General features: G+C 47.2%; 1 long non-coding RNA gene across 2 annotated transcripts in view; it reads right to left on the reverse strand.

Annotated features, from left to right (window-relative positions):
• The window catches only part of LOC120360353 (uncharacterized), a 28,196-nt gene extending 17,721 nt beyond the window's left edge, over positions 1-10,475 (reverse strand). The window contains exons 1-2 of one of the 2 annotated variants that reach the window (XR_012515289.1): positions 10,196-10,475; positions 110-9,415 (exon numbers count right to left, since the gene is read on the reverse strand). This is a non-coding gene — a long non-coding RNA (uncharacterized LOC120360353). The remainder of the gene's footprint in view (positions 1-109; positions 9,416-10,195) is intronic. The other variant, XR_012515290.1, reaches the window with a different exon arrangement.
• Positions 10,476-10,485: the final 10 nt, after the last annotated feature.

Genomic DNA, 10,485 nt, shown 5'->3' on the forward strand with positions numbered 1-10,485 from the left:
GAGCACTAGATATTTCAAATTTTATTATATTTTATATATAATTTTATATTATACATAAAATAATATAATAATATAAATTATATAGTATATAATAAAATAGTATACTAACAGTACTATGTGCCCGACACCATTCCTGAACTCTTCCAATTCATAATACAATGATGTGGCCATTATAAATCTTCCATGCTGCAGGTGGGGAAACAGGCAGAGAGAGGTTAAGAATTTGCTCATGGGCACACAGCATTGTGGTACAGCTGGCATTTGAACCCAAGGCAGATAACCAATGTGTCATGGCATCTCTGTGTAGGCCTAAACTCATTCTTACCCATACTTATTTTCAAATTATACTTCCTTACTTCTTTAATGGGGAAACAATGTATCCTTGTTGGGATGCCTATTCTTCTATTTGCCATTAACCCACAAACTTTGCCCTCTCAGTTCAAACTCGTACAATTTGCAACCAAGTCTCTAACATTTTCTTGGCTGCATCTTTTCTCCGGGGATTTGGTTTACTGGAGTGTACAAATTTTATTCATATTTTAGCCGAAATCCTGCCTTATTCACTGTATCACTTATCTTTTAAATTTTCTCAAAACATGTTAGGTTAAATCTTCACCTTATAGCTCTCTTTTTTTCTACCCCTTTTCAAATTTTGATTCCACAGCCCCCCCCGGGAGGATTTCCTCTTAGTGCTTCACTAAAATCTGAGTTTCTTCCATGGCTGCTCTTGTCTACTTCATCCTGGCAGCTGCTGCACGTCCACCCAAGTCCTATCAAGACACTTCGGTGACACTGAGAAAATCGGAAAAGGAGGAAGACCAGAAACAGCTGTGCCACAGTGAATTCCAATATAGAGCAATGAAAACTCATGCTGACGGTGGTTTCAAGGAGAGTGGCATTTGAGCTGGTAATAAAGTCCAAGGACATCAGGGAGTGAAGGGAGACCTGCTGCCCTGGGCTGAGGGAGGGAGATGAGTCTGAGGTCTCTGTGTCCCTCAGGCGAGCCATCCCTGACCTCTACTCTGGAACAAACTGCCTGTGGTGTTCTATATAGTGCCAAAGCCCAGAAAACGACAAATCATGATTTTTTTTTCTTAGAATATTCTCTTCACCTGGGTTGCAGCCAAATAGATCTGAGCCATTTCATATATTGCATCCAGTTCCTGAAATTCCAATTGTTTTTCACCCACTCGAGAAGGCATGGCAGAATGCAAGCAAGTCAGCTTGCTGTGCCCATAGACATAACCTCAAACGGGTTTGATTTATTTAGGCAGGTCAGTCATCTGAAAAGGTCAGCCCTTAGCAGTTCCTAGGAATTATTCAGTGGTGTGACACAATGCAGCTGTGATTGGCACAAGCCAGAGACAACTGGGTGGTGGGAGGCACAATGCTAAATTACTAACCCCCAGAAGCCTGTGGCCCCCTTTTTTTTTTAAAAAAAAAAAAACAAAAAAAAAACCTTGCCTCGAATGCCACCTAATGAGTGCTTGCTGAGGTGTTGGATGGTCTCAAACCTACATTCTTACATTGTTTTGGAAGGCGTCCTATGTTGATACTGAGTGGGGGGCCACATACAGACCACACTTTGTCACAAAATAAGGTAAAAAAAAAAATGAGTTCTATACCTGGCAAAAGATCAGAGAACTGTGCTTTGAAAGATGAACAGATGTGTTTCCCTTTTTATGATTAATGAAGATTATTACTGACAATTATTTAAAATGTTTCTAATAATTAACAATGGTTGTTCTTGGTTTAAAACTCATTTCACAAAAGATAAAGAATTATACAGTTCTAATTAAAGTTGGGGAATAATATTTAAAATTGGTTTTCCCAAAGTACTTTTCAAGTGTTCCTGCACAAGGAGATGAGTAAAGAATTTGCTCAGGGTCTGTGACGAGCTGGACCTTCGAATAAGGACCAGAATCCAAGCTCCTGACCCCAGACCCAGCTTAGATGATAAGGAGCATAAATACTCACACTGCAGCCGGGCGCGGTGGCTCAAGCCTGTAATCCCAGCACTTTGGGAGGCTGAGGCGGGTGGATCACGAGGTCAAGAGATCAAGACCATCCTGGTCAACACGGTAAAACCCCGTCTCTACTAAAAATACCAAAAATTAGCTGGGCATGGTGGCGTGTGCCTGTAATCCCAACTACTCAGGAGGCTGAGGCAGGAGAATTGCCTGAACCCAGGAGGCGGAGGTTGCCGTGAGCCAAGATCGCGCCATTGCACTCCAGCCTGGGTAACAGGAGCGAAACTCCGTCTCAAAAAAAAAAAAAAAAAAAAAAACTCACACTGGAGTTTGGTTGTTCTTGAAGAAGGATTTACGATCCCCAAACAAGGAGTTCCTTTCTCCCCAGGTTGCTTTCAAGACTTTGTGGTGACCCACCTACTCCCAGAAGGCAATCCTGATTAATTTCACTGCCCTCCAAACAGGTCTTGATGTCAGCACTTCTGAACTGACTTCAGTCTTTTGTTTCTTTATTTGTTTTTCTTTTTTCCTTTTTGCTGCCTGGATATAAACTCAATTGTTATTTCTTAAGAATGAATTTCCTTTCTCCAGTGACCTGAAATATCTTGAGGGTAAAAGACACTTCTATTTGTGACTGTGCTTCCCCGACCTTCCTCTCCCACCCGTCTGCCTTTGTACCCCTCTTCCTGCCTCCCTTCTGCCCCTCCCATTCCACACAAGTGGCCCAGTGCAGGAAAACTTCAGCCTCCTGGCGTCAGGGAGGTTTCAAGCGCTCACTGGTAATGGACACACCCCCTCTGGAGGAGCTGGGCTGAAGAAATACTGACTGACCGGGACAAATGCTCCTAATTTAAATGTAAATTCAGACTTTAAAAATAGACCTGGTGATATGCAGAACTTACAATATGGTTTAAACAGACTGGCTTTCTCTGTGATGATCACTCTTTAGGAGCCCTGAAAAGGAGAGGCCAGGTGGGAAATGGGAACTCCTGGCTGCCTCAGGGAGGAGAATGAGGGCTCTCCACCAAGTGCCCCCTGGAAGCTCAATGCCTAGCAGCGCCGGGCGCCTTCTGATTGCATCTGGGAACCTAAAGCCCTCAGATGTTTGTACAGCTCATTGCAGTTTTAAAAGGGTTCCCACACATATGGCTTCACCTGATCCTCATGAGTGCCTTGCCAGGGGTGAAGGACGGGTTTCATTATCCTCGCTTTATGAAGAGGAAACTGGATCCCTGGAGTCCAGGGAAATGAGAGGAGCCAGGATCTGAGCCCACAGATGAATATTCATTGAATTGGACAAATACAGAAATTTTAGAGGAGACGGAGTGTTTGTCCTTAAGAAGCTCATAATCTAGTTGTGGAGAAATGTTGAAAACATTTTTTATTCTTTATTTATTTGAGACAGTCTTGCTGTCTCCCCCAGACTGGAGTCCAGTGGCACAGCCTCAGCTCACTGCAACCTCCGTCTCCCAGGTTCAAGCAATTCTCCTGCCTCAGTGTTTTGTGGGATTGCAGGCCTGCACCACCACGTTCAGCTATTTTTTGTATTTTTTTAGAGAGACAGCGTTTCGCCATGTTGGTCAGGCTGATCTCAAACTCCTGACCTCAGGTGATTCGCCTGCCTTGGCCTCCCTAAGTGCTGGGACTACAGGAATGAGCCACCTCACCTGGCCCCCAAATAAAAATAATTAAAATAACCATGCAACGAATAATAAGGCAAAACCAGACATCCTTCATTGTGAAATGAGGCAAGAAAGTGCTGCGATTTTTTAGGGGACTTAAGTAACTTTCATCCCATGATTGAACTGAACTGAGATTTCTGTGTCCTCCACCCCCACCCCATTCCAAGTTCCTGCTGAATATTCTGGGTTTTGCTAGAATTCCTTATGACACATAAAACATCTTCAGCTCTACACCTTAGCTATGGCGATGTCTGGGCTTATCACGTTATCTTCAGTCCTGTATTGCAGTGCAAGCAGGGCCAAAACAACAAAAAAATTTTTTTATTTAAAAAGTCACAGGGAACACGAAAACGTTGAAAAGGGAAATTTGTATTCAGTGTTCCGGGAAAGTCCACCCTCTCCTTCTAGGAGTGGATCTTAGTGGATCTAATGAATCACACATGAAGAAAGACGTAAAAGAGGAAGGAGTTTCAGGAGAGTACTGAGCAGGTCAAAGGAAGAGGGTCGGGGAGAAAAGCCATGAAACAATCAGGAGACAAACTTTTGGGGACTTTTGGTTGACTAAACGTGGCAATGCTGTGCAAGACTTCTGGCCTGCCGTTTCCTGATGATGGGACTGCTGAGAGAGGAGCTGGGAGGAGCACTGCAAATTTCGCTTTGGACACCTGAGTCAGTGGTATCTGTAAGGGGACGTGGCTGGGAGACCAAGCAGGCAATTGGACATGTGGGCCAGGAGCACAGAGAAGGGGCTTGAGGATGCATATTTGGGTATTGCCATGGTTCCAATGAAACTTAATCCTCAAAGTGGCATCGTGGAAAGGTGGGGCCCTTAAGAGGTGATTGGATCCTGAAGGCTGTATTCCCATTGTTGAGTGGATTACTCATGGGAGAACTGGCGGCTTTATAAGAAGAGAGAGTCCCGTGCTAGCACCTTAGCCCCCTTACCATGTCATGCCCTGAACCCCTCAGGACTCTGCAGAGAGTCCCCAGCACCAAGAGGGCTCTCACCAAATGCAGTCCCTCAACTTTGGACTTCTCAGCCTTCAGAGCTGTAAGAAATACATTCCCTTTCTTTATAAATTACCCTGTTTCAGATATTCTTTTTTTAAACTTTATTATTATTATTTTTGAGATGGAGTCTCACTCTGTTGCCCAGGCTGGAGTGCAGTGGTGCAGTCTCAGCATACTGCAACCTCCACTCCCTGGGTTCAAACAATTCTCCTGCCTCCGTTTCCTGAGTAGCTCTTACAGGTGCCTGCCACTGCGCCCAGCTAATTTTTGCATTTTTAGTAGAGACGGGGTTTCACCATCTTGGCCAGGCTGATCTTGAACCCCTGACCTCGTGATCCACCCTCCTTGGTCTCCCAAAGTGCTGGGATTACAGGCGTGAGCTACTGCACCTGATTCCAGTTTCGGATAATCCGTTATAAGCAATAGAAACAGACTATCTTTGACATGGAGTGGATACTGGAAGTCACGTGACCTCTGTGGAATCATCTTGAAAGAAAGTGTAAAATGAGAAGACACAAGGGCCCAGGAAAGAGCCCTAGGGAGCTCAGCATTTGCCCAGCAAAAGGGACAAGAGGGAGGAGCCTGTTAGGAATCTGAGGAGGAGCAGCCAGAGGAGGGGGAACTCAGGAGAGCATGCTGGTGTGAGAGTCAGGAGAAGTGTGTCAGAAGGGAGCAGTTGACAATGTCAGAAGCTACCAAGAGGCACAGTAAGATTCAGGGAGGAAGTGAGTGTGGCTGTTTCTTTATGGGCCAGAATTTTATAACTCCAGGATGAAAGGGCACCTAACAAATAGCAAGTACACAAACTAACTTTTGTACCTACCAGACTTCAGACTAAAACTAGTACAAGGGATACTTGCCAGGGTAAGGAGAAGCCCAGGAAATTGCAAGAGAATGTCCAGTTTCTAAAATGACTTACAATTATCATCCAAACGAATAGTATAAAAAAAATACACCTAAAAAAATGTGTGAAAATGGCCAAGAAAACACTGAAAATCAAGCTTAATGGAGGAAGATTTGACTGCCAGTTATTAAAATTTACTATCAGCTGTGCTGACTGGAACTGCCAGAATAGATTACAAGCCCAGATGGGAAGCCCTGATACATGACTTTGGTGGGGACTAGTAGGTAGCTCCTCTGGCTACTTTCTTTCCAGTTGAATAGTTCGGATTTTTAACTCCCTCGCAACTAGGTTCAGTTACTCAGGTGTCCTTGAGTTAGACTTGAAAGGCAGAGAGCAGAGGCCATTTTCCTGCTGCTTCTGATGGAGATTCAAGGGTTCCATAGGAAAGAGGGGTCCACCAGTATAAAGAGCCCGACAGCCATATTCTCCAGGTGTTCAGTCCCTCTTCGCCACCCCAAACCAAGTGACAGTCCAAGAGACTCTGCCCATGGAGACTCCACCTGCTGGTCCTTCAGGTGGAGTCACTGATAACAAAAATCTCTAGCTTACTCCTTAGTGTTTATTCTGAAGGCAGAGTACGTGTAGCAAGACCAGATTTTTGTCCCAGCTAGCAAGGACTACTGCAATGTCAAAAGAGCACATAAACAGACTTAAAAAGCAAATGACAAACTGGGAAAAATGGCTGTAACATAGGCAGCAAAAGGCTGATATTCTATGAAGAGTTCTTGCAAATCTAAGACAACGATGAATCCAAGCGGGCAAAATATTATGTGTAGGCAATCGGCAAAAGTGATGCGTAAAAACAGGTTCAACATTACTAGTAATTAATGGCATAAAGCTTAAAACAATAATACAAAACCACTGTTCCATTATATTGTCAAAGATGACAAAAAATGGTGTGACAGTGAAGGACGTGGAGAAAAGCTGCTGTCAAAGCTGTGCCATCTTTCTGTATATCTTTCATATTAATCAAACACCTTCAACAATGAGCACAGGTTTTAACACCAGTTCCCAGACTTTACTCTGAATAAAATAATGACGTGCACACAGATTTAGCTACAAGTACTTTTGCAAAAGTTAAAAGTTGAAAACAACCCAAATGTACAAAAATAAGAGAGATAATTATGGTACATTTGTATAATGGTATGCCACTTGGTCATTAAAAATGCCATAGAAGGCTGGGCATGGTGGCTCACGCCTGTAATCCCAGCACTTTGGGAGGCCAAGGCAGGCGGATCACCTGAGGTCAAGAGTTTAAGACCAGCCTGACCAACATGGAGAAACCCCGTCTCTACTAAATATACAAAATTAGCCAGGCATTGTGGCGCATGCCTGTAATCCCAGCTACTCAGGAGGCTGAGGCAGGAGACTCGCTTGAACCATAGAGGCAGAGGTTGCAGTGAGCCATGATCGTGTCATTGCACTCCAGTCTGGGCAACAAGAATGAAAACTCCACCTCAAAAAAAAAAAAAAATGCCATATAAGTATATTTTTGATAGGTTTATTTCTGGCTGTTGGTTTTACAGGTGGTTTTTGTTTTTTTATTTTATCATTTACTATTTTCCTGTAATTATTGCATATTTTTGAATAATGATTTTTTTTAAACTAGCAATTATATGGTGAAAAGGAGAGAAAGGCATTAGTAAATTCTGAAGCAACTGAAATTGAATTGCATGTAACTCATCATTGATAAATAAGCATCAAGGCCAACACGGTGAAATTCCTTCTCTACTAAAGATACAAAAAATTAGCCGGGCGTAGTGGCTCACGCCTGTAATCCCAGCACTTTGGGAGGCCGAGGCGGGTGGATCACAAGGTCAAGAGATCGAGACCATTCTGGTCAACATGGTGAAACTAAAATCTAAAAATACAAAAATACAAAAATTAGCTGGGCATGGTGGCGCGTGCCTGTAATCCCAGCTACTCAAGAGGCTGAGGCAGGAGTATTGCCTGAACCCAGGAGGCGGAGATTGTGGTGAGCCAAGATCATGCCATTGCACTCCAGCCTGGGTAACAAGAGTGAAACTCCGCCTAAAAAAAAAAAGATACAAAAAATTAGCCGGGTGTGGTAGTGTGTGCCTGTAATCCCAGCTACTTGGGAGGCTGAGGCAGGAGAATGGCTTGAACCCAGGAGGCAGAGGTTGCAGTGAGCCAAGATCACGCCTTTGCACTCCAGCCTAGGAGTCTCCAGGGAGAGACTCCGTCTCAAAAAAAAAAAGGATATATATAAACAAACAAACAAACATCGTTACATACTAACATTTACCTGAAATAAACTAGATTTCACTTACCTGAAATAAACTAGATTTCATTTTTCTACTACGGCATATAAGAAAATAAAAATGGACTTGAATTACAGAAAATAAAGTTACAATTCAGGCATATGTCTTTGAACTGAGACTTGTACCTGTTACGTGTGTATAAAAAATACATCCACTAGTTGAAAACCGTGGTTCCTTTCAGCAGGGTGGGATTAGAGGGGGGCAGGAGACAATTTTTGGTTTACACAACTCCATTTGACTTGTTATAACAAGCATGAAAAATCGAAGGTCACTTAAAAAGAAAAAATGGATGGGCCGGGCGCGGTGGCTCAAGCCTGTAATCCCAGCACTTTGGGAGGCCGAGGCGGGTGGATCACAAGGTCGAGAGATCGAGACCAACCTGGTCAACATGGTGAAACCCCGTCTCTACTAAAAATACAAAAAATTAGCTGGGCATGGTGGCGCGCGCCTGTAATCCCAGCTACTCAGGAGGCTGAGGCAGGAGAATTGCCTGAACCCAGGAGGCGGAGGTTGCGGTGAGCCGAGATCGCGCCATTGCACTCCAGCCTGGGTAACAAGAGCGAAACTCCGTCTCAAAAAAAAAAAAAAAAAGAAAAAGAAAAAAGAAAAAATGGTTATAATGATGAAAATACTTAGAAATATGTAAAGTATGGTATGATCATTAGAAATCATATATATCACAATATACTGTGCTTATAACTATGTTCATATATTTCCATGTGAAAGAAGCCTGAACAGAATACTCTACAATGAAAATAGTTGTTCAAGTTAATTCAGTCCTTCATTTATTCCATAAATGTGTGCTGAGCTGCTACTACAGGCCCGGCAACTGTTGCAGGCACCTGGGATATAGCAGGCAATCAAAAGTCCAATGTGCCTCCACTCAGGGAACTCACATTCTAGCAGCAGGAGACGGACAATACATGGTAAACACAGCGAGTGTTTTAGGAGGTGTGAGAAGTGGAGCAGGCCAAGGGAGACGAGCAGTGCTCTGGGTCAGGGGCAGGTTTGAATAGGGTGGTCAGGAAAGGCCTCACTGAGGTGACATGGGAGGAAAGATTTGAAAAGAGCTGAATGGGTCCGTTCTGGAAATGCCTGGAAGAGGAGTTTTGCAAGCAGCCAACAGCCAGTGCAGAGGCCAGTGCCGCTAACGGAGATAGCTAAGCAGGCCGGCGGGTTGTCCGGCTCTGCGGCCGTTGTAAAGACCTTAGCGTTTTATTTCAAGCAAACTAAGAAGCCCCTGTGCGGTTTGGAGCCAAGAAACCAGGATTCCCGAGGCTGCTGTGCGGAGATGACAGCTACTGGGAGGGCGGCGGAGGACAGGCACGTTCAGGCGTCCGGATGAGGGATGCAGCGCGCTGTGCACACGCTGCGGGTTGCAGCCTAGACACAGACTGAAGGCAGAGCCGACAGGGTTTCTGATCAGACCGTGGCGACGCCGCGAGACAGTGAGGCTGGCTCTTCGGCTTCTGGCTTGAGTGAATGGCGTCGCCATTAACGCCGACGGGAAAGACAGGTGGGCGGAGCAGGTTTGGAGACGGGAAGAAAAGGGTCTGTTTCTTCCTCCTCGGAATAATACATTCCAAGTAATATATAATAAAGCGATATGTATTTTTTCCTTTAAGAAAGTTCCAAATATTATGCTGCTGTTCCAAGTTAAAGAATCATTTCACGCCTCCTGACGCAGCGACCATTACATTCCGTGCCGCCCGTCCGCGCTCCGGGGAAACCCCGGACGGACACAGGCCCGGAGACCGGGGGGCAAACGCGGAGGCCGCAGACCCGCCCCCGGTCCCGGCCAGATCCTCGCGAACGTCGGCACAGGGCCGCGCGGGAACTTCGGCAACGCCCGGCGGCTCCCGCGGGTTCAGGGCGGGGGGAACCGCGGGGCGGGCCCGGAGCGTCAGAGTCCGCGGTCGGACGGGGCCGCAGGCCGCCCGCGAGGCCCCCGGGCACGGCGGGAAGGGCCGCGCCGGCCAGGCCGCCCTCCTCCCGGCAGCCCCGCCGCAGGTCCCCGGCCGGCCCGCGCCCGAGCGCGCCCCGCAGGGGTCCCGCCCCGTCCAGGGGGCAGCGAGGACCAGCAGCAATGCACGGCCCCGAGCCTCCCTCCGCTGCTCCACGCACAGCCCGCAGCCGCCGGGCAGGCGCGCACAGGCCCCCGCGCCATCTGAAAACCTCCCCGCCAGGACGCGCGGCAGGCGGGGGAGCTCGGCTCTTTCCGGAAAGCCAGGTCGGGCGGGCCGCGGCCCGGCGACCTCCGGGCGGAGGGCGAGGGCGGGGCTGCCCCGCACCGGCTCCGCCCCCATCTCAGCGTCCTCGCCCCGCCCCCCCCCGCGCAAGCCCCACCTGAAACCCAGAGGGCTGACGCATGCGTGCTTCTTCCCGCGCGGCTCCAGCAGCCGCGCGCTCCCGCAGCCGGCCAGTCTCTTCTGCCCCGCCCCTTCCTGTACGGCCGCTACTCTGCGCCCCGACTTCGTTCTCACAACCTGGTTCTGCCCACACCTGTTCTTCAGCCCTGTCAACAGTGGCTGTAGAACAATCTCAGGCCTGGCCGAGCCACCTCCCTCGCTCCCATGGTGGCGGTGGTGACGGGCTGGGGACGGAGTGGGGGGGGCGGGTAGGAAAATGGGCGGGAT

This window comes from Saimiri boliviensis, chromosome 20 (genome assembly GCF_048565385.1).
Source record: "Saimiri boliviensis isolate mSaiBol1 chromosome 20, mSaiBol1.pri, whole genome shotgun sequence".
NCBI lineage: Eukaryota > Metazoa > Chordata > Mammalia > Primates > Cebidae > Saimiri > Saimiri boliviensis.